At 37.8% G+C, this 13,670-nt stretch overlaps 1 pseudogene; it reads left to right on the top strand.

Annotated features, from left to right (window-relative positions):
* Window positions 1-2,053: 2,053 nt before the first annotated feature.
* On the top strand, window positions 2,054-13,182 carry LOC101105223 (splicing factor 1-like; annotated as a pseudogene).
* The last annotated feature ends 488 nt before the right edge of the window (window positions 13,183-13,670 follow it).

The following is a 13,670-nucleotide window of genomic DNA, read 5'->3' as shown; positions in this document are numbered from 1 at the left end:
AATGTGCTTTTACTGTGTCTCAAAATAAGGCATTTGTGTATGCTACTAGCTTGTTTCATAGTTTTTCACACATCCATCTGCTCCCAATCATCATTTATAGACATCTTTTCATTCTTCAGAGTCCAGCTCAAACACAACTTTGTCAAAAATATTTCCTTAGTTAACCTCATTTGTACCCTCAACTCTACACCCCTTAAGTCTAGGTCAGTTTACTTCACTATAGATTCTCATGCTGCTATATTTATTCAGATCTTTTTCCTCTATTTGTTATTAGAGATCCATTAGTATGATTATTTGATTTTCAGTTTATGTCACTAGATTTTAAGCTCATTAGGGCAGCAACTATACCTCATTATCTCACTGATGTCTAACACCTTGCACCCTGATAGACACCTTGCCTGGTAGACAGTAGGAGCTTAATAAATATTTGCTAAAAAAATGTATTAAATACTGAATTGATGTGTTTGGAGAAAGAGCTTTGTGTCGATATATAAGGATCCTGAGATCAATGAAGAATCAGTGAACTTGAAAATGGGTTAATATAAATCACCCAATAAAACATAGAAACAGATTGAAAAAGAGAGAAAATAGAGTGTCCAAGAGTTACAAGACAATAATTATCTGAGACATAATTATGAGACAAATTATCTGACATACAGATAATTAGAACACAAGAGGAGAATTGACAGTAAATGGGCTGGAAAGAAATATTTGGAGATATATTGGTCAAGATTTTTATAAAATTAATGAAAATATTCAAACCACAGTTCCAGAGATCCCTTCTTCAAGAAGGTATTTGACTGTTGTTGTTGAGTTGCTAAGCCATATCTGACTCTGCCTTGCGATGGACTGTAGCATGCCAGGCTTCTCTGTCCTCTACTATCTCCAGGAGTTTGCTCTAATTCATGTCCATTGAGTCAGTGATGATATCTAGCCATCTCATCCTCTGTCACCCCTTTCTCCTTCTGCCGTTAATCTTTCCCAGCAATGGGTTCTTTTCCAATGAGTGGACTCTTCACATCAGTGGCCAAAGTATTAGATCAGCAGTCCTTCAGCATCAGTCCTTCCCGTGAGTATTCATGGCTGATTTCCTTTAGAATTGGCTGGTTTGATGTCCTTTCAGTCGAAGGGATTACCAAGAGTGTTCTCTAGCACCACAGTTCAAAAGCATCAATTCTTTGGCACTCAGCCTTATTTATGGTCCAACTCTCACATCCATACATGACTACTGGAAAAACTGTAGTAGCAATCTGTTGTAGGTTCATGTCTCACATAAGGATAAAATGTGCAACAGTGAAAGCGCAAAATATAGGGGGGTAGTGTTAGAAGCATATTGCCAAAGGACCCATAAAGTACATGTAAAACAGTATAATATCTTTGAAAGTATATGTGATTAAAGATATAGATTGCAAACATCAGAAGAATTCTTCAAAATATTAAAAAGCAGTACAAATAATGTCACTACTAGAGATAAGATGCAATAATAAAAATAGTCCAAAAGCAGGCAGAAAAAGAGGAGAAAAAAAGAAATATAGAACAGATACAATGAAGAGAAAACATAGAGGATCCTGTTGCTTTAATGTTAGCCATATTAATAAAAGAAAAAAATGACATTGGATGTAAATGTTCTAAATCAGGAATTGGTAAGCTACATCCCATAGGATAAATCTGTTTGCTATCTATTTTGGTAAATAAAGTTTTATTGGAACACATCTATGATCACACCTTTACCTATTTTTGTGACTACTTTCATGGAATAACAGTAGAATTAAGTACTTTGGAAAGAGGTATAAGAACTGCAAACTTTAAATATTTATTGTCTGTCCCTTTATTTAAAAAAAATGCTTGCCAAACTATGGTTTAAGCAAATAAATTAATGACATTGGCAAAGAGAATATTATAAAGAAAAGATACAGCTATATTCTGTCTATAAGGAAACTATTTTAAATATGAGCAGATTTAGAAAAATAAATGTCACACATGCATTAATCAAAAAGAAAACTAACATGGCTATCTTAGACAAGTAAACTTCAGAACAATAAAAATATCAGGGATGAAGAGAGACATTACCTCATGGTAAGTAGATTGATTTTCAAAGATGACATAGCAATCCTAAATAGTTTGATTCACCAAGATGACATAGCAATCCTAAATGTATATGCATCTAACAGAATTTTAAAATATATGAAGAAAAATTTTATCAAATTAAAAGGGTAAAATAAGACAGTTCACAATTATGTTGGAAACGCATCTTTTTCTTTCAGTAATCATGGAACAAGACCAAAAAAATCCCCCAAATCATAATCTACCAATTTGACATTTAGAAACACTACATCTTAGAATATAGAGATTTTTTTTTTCAAGGTTTAATTTTTAATTTTTATTTTTTAAATCAAATGCTTAAAGCATTTTATTTTATTTTTAACCATTAATCATTTATTATTATTTTACTTTACAATATTGTATTGATTTTGCCTAAGATGCATATAGAAGATTCACCAAGATAGAGCAAAGTATGTTCTATAGTATAAAACTCAACAAATTCAGAGAATTGAAATCATACGAAGTGTGTTCCTAACCACAGAGGAATTAAACTAGAAATTGCTTGCAATCATTCTGTATCCGTACAACCATTTTGTTTTTAACTTGCAGTACAACATTTAATAGATTACAAGAGCTATTTAACGATTTATTGTAAAATAGCCTTTGTGCTAAAAGATTTCACCCAACTGTAGGTCAATTTAAGTGTTTTGAGTATGTTTAAGGAAGGCTAGCTTGAACTAATGTTTGGTAGCTTAGGTACATTAAATGTATTTCGCACTTTCTACTTGCAATGTTTCTAATTTACAATGAGTTTATTGGGATTTAATCCCATCATAAGTCAAGGAAGATCTGTAGTAGAAAATAAGGAATGTCTAAAATCAATTATCTAAACTTCCAACATAAGAAACCAAAAGAAAAAGAGTATTTGAACCTTAAGGAAACAAAGCAAGGTGCCAGGGTCCAGCCCCAGGGGATCCAGGGAATTCGAAGTGTGGACAGAGTCAGCGAGGAAAAACTTATTTATTTATTAATATAAGATTAGATTAGGAAGAAATAGTGTATTAGGAAAATTAAGTGGAGAAAGAAGGCTGAATAACTTGGATTACGCGGAAGACCAATAAAATTCCAGACAAGGAATCTGCACCATCTACGTTGGGCCACCGGCGCTCGCTTGAATATCTAAGGGTGCGTCGCCTTCAGCTCCCTTTCGCACAGGTCTTAACAGCCAGGGCAAGTAAGTAGACTTGGAAAGCCTCCGTGCCCCAGATGGAAATTCAGCCTGAAATTAAAGTAAAGAGCAGAGGGAGGGAAAGGGAAAAAAGGAGAGAGAGAGACATGGGGGAAACCAGTCCAGCGACTGGCTCTGTCTTCTATTGTTTAGAAGGCCTTTTATACTTTTGATAAAACATGGAGATCAATGGGTAACACAAAGTTATGCAGCGTTAGCAGTCCAGACTCTTATCAAAACCAGGCTTTTCTCTCTGCAATACCTAACTGTATACACAAGTCTTAGGTGATTTACATCATCTTCTGGCCAAAAAGGGCCAATTAACATTTTACAGCCTTTTTTCTGATAAAGGTTTGTCAACCAGAAGACTTATTTGTGTTGATCTTCCGAAAGTCTGGTGCCACTCTCCAAAAGCACTAAATAAAGTTACATTCTTACATAGCAAGGATGCAAGAGGAGTGCAGTGATATATAACAAAGAGAAAAGTAATTAACTCAAAAGTCTAGTGTTGCTAACATCAAAACTATTATATATCTTTTTCCATATCCCATTTACATTGATTAACATCCTCCCAGATGCCTAAAAGATAAAGAATATGGAGGCCTGGCAGCAGTCATTGAGTCAACAGTGAAAACTCATCACCAATATGATTTTTAACTCTTTAGAAAAGGCTCTGTGTCTTTAAGACGCTTTTAAGCTTTGTGTGTCTCGCAGTTGGGGGGCTGTAAGCAATTCACAAGCTGTAAGAGGTCCGGGGAACCTGTTAGGCAAGCTAGAGAGCAATCAGAGGGGGTTTAACTGAAACATCCCTTTCAAATGCAGAAGATTAAAGGCCTGAGTTGACTTTTTTTCCAGAGAATATCAGAAAAGTGGAAAAGCAGAGTACAAAGGCTGGCAGATTCTTATTTTGGGTGGGGGGGGGATGCTCAGGAAATTCCAGAGGGAAAACCTGAGGTCTGATTAGCCTTGCCATCAGAGCTCTTGCCGCATGACCTTGTCACGGGTGGAATTCCTCATGCTGGCTCCCGGCAGCAAGGGAAGTGATGATGAGGAGAAATTTATGGACAAAATAATGAAAACAAAAGTGGACTATTTCACCATATTAATAAAATTGATAATTCTCTACCCAAACCAGTCCACAAAAAGAGACAAATAACATTAACCCATACATTTGACAAACTGATAAGAAATGTACAAATTGGTGAAAGATAACTGCCACATGACAGTCAAGAAGAGACAGATAAATTGATGATTTAAACTTATAGTTAAAAAGATTTCTGCATTAAAAAGAAACTCATTTCTCATGTGTGTTTCTCATTTATTCTCACACTACTATCAAACAATGCTTCTGACATCTGATGTGTGGGTTTCATTCCCACAGCGAGCAATTCTCTGTGACATCAGTTGAATATTCTATGATTTAACTACATTCTGATACTATCTACCCAAAGACAGTGTCAGATACCATAGGTTGAGAGTTTAATCCTGTGAGACTGCACACCACTTCAGGTGCCAATGACAAGTAGTAGGTCTCCAAGTTATCTATAACTTCTGTCTAATTTGGTTTCAAGTCAGAGGTTCCCATGACCTCCTTTTATTCAGATTTGATTATTAGCTAGAATAGCTCACAGAACTCAGGGAAGCATTCACTTACATCTAACAGTTCATTATATAATAAACGATAAAAGCACTACTATCACCCAGGGAATTCCAAGGGATTTAGGAACTCTGTGTTAAGAGTGAGAGTCAAAGACCAAAGTATTAGAACAAAAGATGCTCCTAGTGCTTTTATAACTTAGGGTATTACAAGGGTTTTGGCAGTTCTACTTCAGGTACCAGAGGTCTAGACCAATGCATGTATTCACTATTATCTCACATTTTCCAATAAAGAAAACTTTAGACAGAGGAGGCCTCACTAATGAAGTATACCCATCCTTGAAAAGATAGTAGTATCTTCTCTAAAAAAGTTCTGCACCACACAAGAGAGCAAAGATTTAAAACTGCTTTCATGCAGACAACAGTTCAATTCAGTCCCTCAGTCATGTCTGACACTTTGTGACCCCGTGGACTATAGCACACCAGGCTTCCTTGTCCATCGCCAAAGCTTGCTCAAACTCATGTCCATCGGATTGGTGAAGCCATCAACCATCTCATCCTCTGTCGTCCCCTTCTCCTCCTGCCCTCAATCTTTCCCAGCATCAGGGTTTTTGCAAGGAGTCAGTTTTTCACATCAGGTGGCCAAAGTATTGGAGTTTCACCTTCAGCATCAGAACTTCCAATGAGTATTCAGGACTGATTTCCTTTAGAATGAACTGGCTGGATCTCCTTGAAGTCCAAGGGACTCTCAAGAGTCTTCTCCAACACCACAGTTCAAAATTATCAATTCTTTGGCATTCAGCTTTCTTTATGGTCCAACGCTCACATCCATACATGACAAATGGAGAAAACATAGCTTTGACTTTGTTGGCAAAGTAATGTCTCTGCTTTTTAATATGATCTCTAGATTTGTTAGAGCTTTTCTTCCAAGGAGCAAGTGTCTTTTAGTTTCATTTTTGCCGTCACCATGGTTACAGTGGTTTTGGACCCCAAGAAAATAAATCTGTCACTCTTTCCACTGTTTCCCCATCTACTTGCAAAGAAGTGATGGGACAGGATGCCATGATCTTAGTTAAATAAACAGGGTGGCAATACACAACCTTGCTGTAATCCTTTCCCAATCTGTAACCAGTCAGTTGTTCCATGTCCGGTTCTAACTGTTGTTTCTTGACCTGCATACAAATTTATCAGGAGGAAGATAAGGTGGCCCGGTATTCCCATCTCTTTAAGAATTTTCCACAGTTTGTAGTGATCCACACAGTCAAAGGCTTTGACTTATTCAATAAAGCAGACGTTTTTCTGAAATTCTCTTGCTTCATCTATGAACAAACGGATGTTGGCAATTTGATCTCTAGTTCTTCTGTCTATAAAATTCAGCTTGAACATCTGGAAGTTCTCAGTTTATGTACTGTTGAATTCTTGCTTGGGGAGTTTTGAGCATTACTTTGCTAGAATGTGAGATGAGTGCAATTGTGCACTAGTCTGGACATTCTTTGGCATTGCCTTTCTTTGGGATTGGCATGAAAATTGACTTTTTCCAGTCTTGTGGACACTGCTGAGTTTTCCAAATTTTCTGGCATATTGAGTGCAGGACTTTCATAGCATCATATTTTAGGACTCAAAATAGCTCAACTGGAATTCTGTCACCTCCACTAACTTTGTTTGTAGTGATGCTTCATAAGGCCCACTTACACTCAAGGATGTCTGACTCTAGGTGAGTGATCACACAACTGTGGTTATCTGGATCACTAAGTTTGTTTGTTTGTTTGTTTGTTTGTTTTGCATAGATCTTCTGTGTATTCTTGCCACCCTTTCTTAATATTTTATGCTTCTGTTAGGTCCATACAGTTTCTGTCCTTTATTGTGCCCATCTTTGCATGAAATGTTCCCTTGGTATCTCTAATTTTCTCGAAGTGATCTCTAGTCTTTTCCATTTTATTGTTTTCCTATATTTCTTTTCATGATCATTGAGGAAGGCTTTCTTATATCTCCTTGCTATTCTTTGGAACTCTGTATTCAGATGGGTATATCATTCTTTTTCTCCTTTGCCTTTAACTTCTCTTCTTTTTTCAGGTATTTGCAAGGCTTCCTCAGACAACCATTTTGACTTTTTGTATTTGTTTTTCTTGGGGGTGATCTTGATCCCTGCCTCCTGTACAATGTCATAAACCTCCATCCATAGTTCTTCAGGCACTCTATCAGATCTAATCCCTTGAATATATTTATCACTTCCATTGTATAAACTTAAGGCATTTGACTTAGGTCATACCTGAATGGTCTAGTGGTTTTCTGTACTTTCTTCAATTTAACTCTGAATTTTGCAATAAGGAGTTCATGATCTGAGCTACAGTCCCCTCCCAGCCTTGTTTTTACTGAGTGCATAGAGCTTCTCCATCTTTGCCTGCAGAGAATATAATCAATCTGATTTTGATATTGACCATCTGGTGATGTCCATGTGTGGAGTTGTCTCTTGTGTTGTTGGAAGAGGGTGCTTGCTATGACCAGTGTCTTCTCTTGGCAAATCTCTGTCAGCCTTTGCGCTGCCTCGTTTTGTACACCAAGGCAAAACTTGTCTGTTACTCTAGGTAACTCTTGACTTCCCACTTTTGCATTTCAATTCCTTATGATGAAAAGGACATCTTTTTTTGATGTTAGTTCTAGAAGGTCTTGTAGTTCTTCATAGAACCATTCAGCTTCAGCTTCTTTGGCATTTCTGGTTAGGGCATAGACTTGGATTACTATGATAAGTGAATGTTTTGCTTTTGAAACAAAGAGAAATCATTCTGTCAGTTTTGAGATTGCAGCCAAGTATGCTTTTGTTGACTATGAAGGCTACTCAATTTCTTCTAAGGGATTCTTGCCCACAGAAGTAGATATAATGGTCATCTAAGTTAAATCCACCCATTCCAGTCCATTTTACATCACTGATTCCTAAAATGTTGATGTTCACTCTTGCCATTTCCTGTTTGACCACTTCCAACTTACCAATTCATGGACCTAACATTCCTTGTTCCTATGCAGTAATGTTTTTTACATCATTGGACTTTACTTCCATCACCAGTCACATCCACAGCTGGGTGTTGTTTTCACTTTGGCTCCATCTCTTCATTCTTTCTGGAGTTATTTCTCCACTGATCTCCAGTAACATATTGGGCGCCTACTCACCTGGGAAATTCAACTTTCAGTGTCATATCTTTTGCCTTTTCATACTGTTCATGGTGTTCTCAAGGCAAGAATACTGAAGTGGTTTGTTATTCCTTTCTCCAGTGGACCATGTTTTGTCAGAACTCTCCATCATGACTTGTCTGTCTTGGTGGCCCTACATGGCATTGCTCATAGTTTCGTCGAGTTAGACCAGGCTGTGGTCCATGTGATCAGTTTGATTAGTTTTCTGTGATTGCGGTTTTCATTCTGTCTGCCCTCTAATGAATAAGGTTAAGAGGCTTATGGAAGCTTCCTGATGGGAGACAATGACTGTGGCGGAACTTGGGTCTTGTTTTGATGGGGGGGGGGGTATGCTCTGTTAATCTTTAATCCAATTTTTTGTTGATGGGTTGGGCTGTGTTCCCTCTTTATTATTTGGCCTGAGGCCAAACTGTGGACCCATGCCTCCACCTGAGACACCTGGACACTCACAGGCAAGCCTGATTCAGTCTCTTGGGACACTGCTCCTTTCTCCTGGCTCCTGGTGTGCACAAAGTTTTATTTGTGCTCTCCAAGACTCTTTTTCCCCAGTCCTGTGGAAGTTCTGTAATCAAATCCCACTGACATCCAAAGTCAAATTCGCTGGGGGTTCTTAATCCCTTTGCTGTATCCCCAGGTTGGGAAACTGTTGTGGGACCTAGAACTTTATTGCAGCTCTCTGGTGGGACTCATGGCAACCTCCTCCAAGAGGGCTTATGCCACATGCTGTGTCACCCAGGTCTGCTACAACCAGAGCCCCTGTCCCTGTGGCAGGCCACTTCTGACCCTTGCCTCTTCCCTTAGACTATAACTAAAGCATTAAATCAAAATTACAAGAAAATATCTTTCATTAATACAGACAGAAATACACAACAAATATTATTGTCACATTATTAATGCAGAAATAGGATAATAACTCAAGATGAAGTGAAGTTTATCCCTGGAATACAAAGTTAGTTCAACATTCAAATATCAAACTGTATGAAATATCTCCTGAAAGTGAGAGTAAGGAAGTCTGTATATCCATTTTTCCCTAAAAACAATGAAAATACTAGCATTGTGAAATCAGCTTTTTGAAAATTCTTTAAAATAACCAAATGCAACAGTTGCAAATGTATTGAAGAAAAACTGTTGAACCTTGCTAAGAAAAGCAAGTTCTATAATATTTTTACTTAATCTCTTCTCATCCCCTCATATAGCTCTATCAGTTCAGTTCAGTCTCTAAGTTGTGTCTATTTGTGACTCCATGGACTGCAGCACACCAGGCTTCCCTGTTCATCACCAACTCCCAGAGCTTGCTCAAACTCATGTCCATTGAGTTGATGATGCCATCTAACCATTTCATCCTCTGTTGTCCCCTTCTCTGCCTGCCTTCAATCTTTCCCAGCATTAGGGTCTTTCCCAATGAATCACTTCTTCACATCAGATGCCCAAAGTATTGGAGTTTCAGCTTCAGCATCAGTCCTTCCAATGAATATTTAGGAATTATTTCCTTTAAGATTGACTGGTTTGATCTCCTTGCTGTCCAAGGGACTCTCAAACATCTTCTCCAACACTACAGTTCAAATGCGTCAGTTCTTTGGTGTTCAGCTTTCTTTGTAGTCCAATTCTCACATCCATACATGACTACTGGATAAACCATAGCTTTGACTAGACTGACCTTTGTTGGCAAAGTAATGTCTGCTTTTTAATGTGTTCTCTAGGTTTGTCATAGCTTTCCTTCTAAGGAGCTAGCATCTTTTAATTTCATGGCTGCAGTCATCATCTGCAGTGATTTTGAAGCCCAAGGAAATAAAGTCTCTCACTGTTTCCATTGTTTCCCCATCTATTTGCCATGAATGGATAGGACTGGATGCAACTATAGCTCCATAGTTACCTTGAAACTCTTCAGTTTTTACAGTGTTAGCTATGAACGCTAGATATACTTCTCATAAAATAGGAACAACATCTCATCAAATACAGAATATCAATAAAGATACAGAAAACATTAAAAATTTTCGTTCTAGAGTTGAAATGAACAATAATTGTAATGAAAAATTCACTAAAGGAGTTCAACATCAGAAACAACTAGGAATAAGAAAGAATGAGCCTCAGAGAAATGCAAGACAATGTTTATGTGTCAACTTATGTGTAATGAGAGTTCTAGAAGATAAATCAAAGGGATAGGAAAATATTTGAAGAAGTGATATCTGAAAATTCCTAAATGTGATGAAAAACATTTATATTTATTCACACATCCAGGAAACAAGCTTCAACTAGGATAAACTAAAAGAGAATCACACCTATAAATATCACATTCAAACATACTCAGAAAAAAAAGATTGTGAATCAAGTATTCTATATCTAGTATAACTGTATATCAGAAATGAAAAAAAAGAATAATGTATGAATAAAAGCTGAGATAATACATTCTTAGCAGATCTGCCCAGCCCACAGGAAAACTAAAGTGAATATCAGAAATTAAAGGACACAGACAGTAATTCCAATTCATGTGAAGAAGTATAGAACACAGCTGAAGGTGGTTATATATTCATAGGTAACTATAAAAGTAGCATAAATGCATTTTCATTCATAATTATTTGCTTCTCATGTCTGAATTAAAATACAATCCATAAAGTAATAGTTATGTTAATGCAACTATGTTGAAGGGCTTATAATGTATAAACATGTAACTTGTACTACAAAAGTAATAACAATAAGGTTAAAGGAGGAAGCCATAAAGGAATAAAATTTTAAAAACCAAGCCCTCATATTTAAATCCAATTGATTAAAGTCAGTTCAGTGGAGGCGTGGGGGAGCAATCATCTTTTTCAACAAATGGTGCTGACACTTCATACCTTACACAAAACTTACTTTAAAATAGATCAAAACCTAAATGTAAGACCTGAAAATAGAAAACTGCTAGAACAACCCTATGGGTTGTTGTGACTTTGGAATAGAGCAGTGTACTCTTAGATATGACATCTAAAATACAAGCAACAAAGGAAAAATAAATTTGGCTTAACCAAAATTTAAATTTTACATAAATCAACTTCAATTAAAAAAATTTAAAACTTTCATGCTTCAAAGAACACTGTAAAGCAAAAAGACAACTGGAAAAATGAGAGAAAAAATTTGCAAACCACATGTCTAACAAAAGTCTAGTATCTAGAATATGTTTAAAAAAATTCACAACTAATAAAACACAACTCAGTTTTAAAAAGGACAAAGGATTTGAATAGACATTTCTCAAAAGAAAATAAACAAATGGCCAATAAACACATGAAAAGACAATGCCATTAATTATTTGGGGAATACTACTACAAATCACAATGAGATGCTTCTTCACCACCATTTGGATGGTTACAATCAAAAAGAGAAGCACTAACACATGTAGGCAAAGATGAAACCCTCATAAAGTTGTTGGTGGCAATGTAGAGTTGTACAACCCCCTGCAGAAAACAATTTTGCAGTTTCTCAAAAAGCTAAACATATCATAACCATATAACTCAGAAAGCTTGCTCCTAGGTATATAGCCAAGATAAATAAAAAACATGTGTTCATGAAAAAACTTATATATCAATGTTCATAGCAACATTAATCATAATAGCTAAAAGGTGAAAAAATGTTCACATTTACCAACTGATGAATGAATAAGCAAATGCGTTATATGGGTCCAGTTGAATGTTACACAGTCATGGAAAGAAATGAAGTACTGATTCAAACTGCAACATGGATGAACCTTAGAAACATTATGCTAAGTGAAAGAAGCCAGATACAACAGACCATATGCTTCATGATTACATTAATTTGAATATGCAGACAAGTCAAATTCACAGATGAATGATGGTATGGGGAGGGAGGAGGGAGGGGGTTCATGATGGGGAACACATGTATACTTGTGGCGGATTCATGTTGATGTATGGCAAAACCAATACAATATTGTAATGAAATTAACCTCCAATTAAAATAAATAAATTTATATTAAAAAAGGGGAGTTGGGAGGGGGGTTCATGTTTGGGAATGCATGTAAGAATTAAAGATTTTAAAATTAAAAGGAAAAAAAAAAGAAAAATGAAATTAGGGATTAATTTTAAATGGGCATCTGCAGTAACAAATGAAGTGCACCCTGCAGCACCTCCCAGCTCTTTAGTTTCAGTGCCATTTCCTCACCTGGCCTAAAGGTCAGCCCAATCCCAACACCCATTAGAAGGGCTAAAGCTCCACTAATTCCAACCTCTTGCCTAGGCTTGGCCCAATCCAAGTGGTGGGCTCCACAGTCTCTCTCCAGAAGATTGGCAAAGTTCAGAAGCCACCACTGAACTTCCCCAGTAAGAAGTGGAAGAGGAGCTGCAGGAACCAAGACACAATGGAACACACAATCACAAGAATGTGATTCCAGGAATGCCTACATTTATCCCCCCTGTACTTACTTGGGAACAAGAAAAAGCTTAGATTGTGCAACTGCAGATAGAAGCCCTGACTTGTAAACTGCACAGAGGAGACCTGGGCATACCTCCTAACCTGGGGGACACGTCCCCTTCCCCAGAGCCCATCTACAATAATGAGGGGAAAGAGGCTTAACACTCGTGACTTCCACACCCACAAGAAGCTTGAGGAGGAGCAAAATAACATTGTCACCAAAATGGCTTCCCTCAACCCTGATTTCAAGCCTCTTGCAGGTTATAAACCTCCAGCAACATATGTGTGCAATAAAGTAATGACCCCACAATATGAATATCCAGAAATCAGCTTTGTGTGGCTCCTAAGTGGGCCCAGAAGGAATACCTTGAAGAACACAAAGAAGGAATATAATGCCAAGATCTTGATTGGGGGGAAAGGCTCTGTGAAAGAAGGGAAAGTAAGGATTAAAGATAGCCAGATGCTGCCAGGAGAAGATGAGTCCCTTCACACCCTGGTGGCTGCCAATACCATGGAGAATGTGAAGATAGCAGTGGAGAAGAAACATCGTGAAGCAAGGTATAGATACCCCTGAGGACCAGAATGATCTACAGAAGATGGAGCTTCGAGAGTAGGCTTGCTTGAACGGGACCCTTTGGGAAGATGATAACAGAATCTTTAGACCCTGGCAGAGCTTGGAGATCCACAGCATTACCAATATCACAGTGTGTATGAAGTGTGGAGGCTGGTGACCCCTAGTTAGCTCAGGGTAAAATGCAGATGATACCTGGAAAGTACAGTTGTGGACTCTGGGGTCTATTGCCTGCATCAAGGAAATTATATGATGTCACCACTGTTGCTCTCTCTGGTCCTCTTCTCCCATCCTAACACCAGTTGCAGCTTCTGCCACCCCCTCCTTCCAGCAGCAGTATGGCTTTCAGAATCCCTTTGCCAGAGCAGCAAAATACAAGGACTACCACCACCACCACCACCAGCACTGTCCCAGGGTCCATTCTTCCATGGGAACAGCAATAGCCAGCTGCCACAGCTTCTCCAGGAGCCCCTCACATGCAAGGCAACCCCATTGTGGTGCCCCTTTCTCCATGGATCCAGGCACCTCTGTCACATGGTGTCCCTCTGCCTCCACTGCATCCACCACCTGGTTACATATATATGTAAGGCATGATATATGGGCATGAAAATGTTTTAAAGCAGATATAGGATGATGGTCACACCACTT

This window comes from Ovis aries, chromosome X (assembly GCF_016772045.2).
Source record: "Ovis aries strain OAR_USU_Benz2616 breed Rambouillet chromosome X, ARS-UI_Ramb_v3.0, whole genome shotgun sequence".
NCBI classification, from domain to species: domain Eukaryota; kingdom Metazoa; phylum Chordata; class Mammalia; order Artiodactyla; family Bovidae; genus Ovis; species Ovis aries.
This window is presented reverse-complemented; position numbering and strand designations above follow the sequence as displayed.